This window comes from Branchiostoma belcheri, unplaced genomic scaffold (genome assembly GCF_001625305.1).
Source record: "Branchiostoma belcheri isolate BF01 breed outbred unplaced genomic scaffold, Haploidv18h27 scaffold79, whole genome shotgun sequence".
NCBI classification, from domain to species: domain Eukaryota; kingdom Metazoa; phylum Chordata; class Leptocardii; order Amphioxiformes; family Branchiostomatidae; genus Branchiostoma; species Branchiostoma belcheri.
The window spans coordinates 310274-313148 of record NW_017804453.1 but is presented as its reverse complement, the minus strand read 5'-3'; the positions used below and the strand labels follow the sequence as shown (position 1 = coordinate 313148).

General features: G+C 42.8%; 1 protein-coding gene across 1 annotated transcript in view; it reads left to right on the top strand.

Moving 5' to 3' along the window:
• LOC109485850 (nucleoprotein TPR-like) overlaps positions 1 to 2875 on the top strand; it is a 26370-nt gene that overhangs the window by 19077 nt on the left and 4418 nt on the right. The window lies entirely within an intron of this gene.

The window sequence follows — 2875 nt, the reverse complement described above, 5'->3', positions numbered from 1 at the left end:
GTATTTGAAAGTTAAATTGAGGTGAACATCATTAAACATAATTTATTCAAATCAGGACCTCATTTGCATAATTTATTAGGAAATGCTAGAATGCATTGTTTGTTAATATAAGACTGTCTTTTGGTTGAGATTATGATAAAATGATATAATTCATAAAAATTAGGTTCCTATTTCTTAAATCAGGGGGGAATAATCTAATCTAAACTTTGTCAGTCATAAAGATTAACATCATTTGGCGAAGGTATGAGATCGGGGAACTCTAGTTTTTATTTTTTTTCGCCCTGTCGCTTCATATTTTTTCTGAAAAATTCCGAGAACCAACAAATTAAATTGGTGTGGCCTTAGAGATGCATAATGTAGCAACAAGTACCTAACAGACACAACAGAACCATATGTGCTGATAATTGTGTAATCATCCCCATGTCCGTGTCAGTTCTCCACAGATCCAGGGTGTGCGCTTCTCCTTCGGTCCTCCATCTGAGATTGCAGAGATGCAGCGAGCCCAGCCTGGATTAGCACAACTGGCTACACAGGGAGGTAAGACAGGCTTGAACAAGCTTGGACAGATTTTTAGTAGTATTTGCTTGTGATGGTTCCCAAAAGTGTTTTTTTTTAGTGTAATAACTATGAACACTGTATGTATAGTTTTGTGGATTTACTGACAATGTTTTAGTGATAAGACCTGTGTTGCTACTGTGCAGCCCTTGGCATGGATGACACCCACATGGACCTGTTGGGTGGCGAGGACGAGGGTTCAGGCCGCAGCGTTCCTACAACCCCAGTACAACTCACTGCACCAGGTTAGTCTTACCTGTCAGACAGCACCCTTTCTATTAGACAACAATTCCTGGATTTGTGTGATCCTTCATTTCCTTATTGAAGTATGATGCAAGATGTAAATGTATAATTTAAAGGACATCAAATTGAAGAACAATAGGAAGATCTCATAGCCCCACCCACCTCTGTCATAAAGTAGAAAACAAATGGCGCAAAGTAAAGAGCTGACATAAAACGACAGACTCTCTCATTGGTGGAACCACTAATTGCCATGTTGTCATTGGTTGAACTGCTAATTGTAATGGACAGTCAGGACTGGTCTGTTGAAGGATACATGTGTTGCATACATGGTGCTTATTAAGTTTGTGTGCACAGTTACAGTGTTCAGTGAAGGTGGGCCGTCGGTGCTGGAACATGTAGAAATGAGCACAGTACAGTCCATCCCACGTGTGCCCTCCCCGCGTACATCCCCGCGAGCCGTGCCCGTGTCAGAGCCGTCCAGCGAACAGGCCTCCCAGGATGTGCCCCAGAGTACCGGGGACAGTCAGGAGGAACCCAGGTCAGGGTCACACTGCTGCAGAAATGGGACAGTAATACACTGATGGAGCTTAGTTATAGAATTTAGTCCGACATTTACAAGATATTTAACATATTTTGTATAGACTATACTGCATCTGTATTGAATAATCTAGACTGTGAGTTTGATTAGAAGTACAAAGCACATCTGTGAAACAAATCTTATAGTATTTCTTTCTGTTCCCAAGCAGCCTGGAAGAGGAGGAGGTAGAAGGGAGGGAGGGAGATGAAGAAACAGAAGAGCCAGAAGAGGAAAGTAAGGAGGCAGCGACATCAGGAGGTCAGGCTCTTCTCTCTGTCAATATTGGGGGTTTGTAAAAGACAACAAAACACGCAAACCATTCTTACTTATGTATGAAGTTTATGATCAATCCATCAAATATTTGGTTGCTCATTGGTCACAGCTTCTAGTTGAAAATGCCTGAATTGTGATGTATATGTACATTTACACATGTACGGGTAGTTGGAGGATTTAGAGTTGCACTGAAATTCAAGCCATGCATGTGATCCAGGTGATGCCTCTGCTCCCACTGAAGAACCAGCAGCTGAAGCTGAAGCAAGTGGACAGGTGCAGGCATCCTCATCAGGTGCTGGTCCCTCTACAGGTGCCACGGGGAGCACAGGTAGAACTTTGAACTGGACTATATACAACTACTTCATTGCACGATGTTTCATTTTTGGAAGTGGATTTAGACTCTAAATTAGAGTTCCAACTGTGCATGCGTGGTGTGATGCATTGTATCAAAGTTGAAGGCCCCCAGGACAAAAATCACATTTGGACATGTAACAAGCAAGGTCTAGACAAGAAATGTTCACAAGTTAAGGAACTTCACCTTTGTCCTCACACATGTGTGGTTACACATGTGTAGTACTCTCAATCTGCTTATAGTAGCAGATTTTGACGTCTTTGCAGTCTTCATACTGCACCAAGTTCACTAAACTTGATCTGCAAACAGCATTGCTACCGGTAATTTTTCTCTCCTGATTTGAACATATTATTAATTTGAAAGAAAGGTGAAACAACCAAAGACCAGGGTGTAAGTCAATGCTACATGTACCTTTACATTCAAATGTAGTAAGCATAGTAGAATGAAGCCTTTCCTGGGATGTTTTCCAGAATCCAGACCCAAGCCCAACATAAAGCCAGTGGTGTGGTCAGAGGGCCCCAGCACCTCACAACCTCCCGCTCCAACTCAGCACCATCCACAGAGGGGCAGGGGCAACCGCAGGATGAGAATTAGAGGTGAGGAACAGATCATTACACTACACTGTATCACATCCATAGTGTTACATGTAAATGGCCAAGTGGTTAGTCTTGGGAACAAGAGATAGAGAGGTTATAGTTTTCAGTCCCAAACATTCCTAGCTAGACATTGTGTTCTTGGGAAAGGCTTTCATCATGCCACCCAGTTGGGGAGGTAAATCTGTATCGGTATAGCCGGTATAACCGCCCTTCGGCGTAACACACCACCACACCAGTAAAGGCAGTGAAAGGAGAGGAATGGGCACCACTTTTCAATAC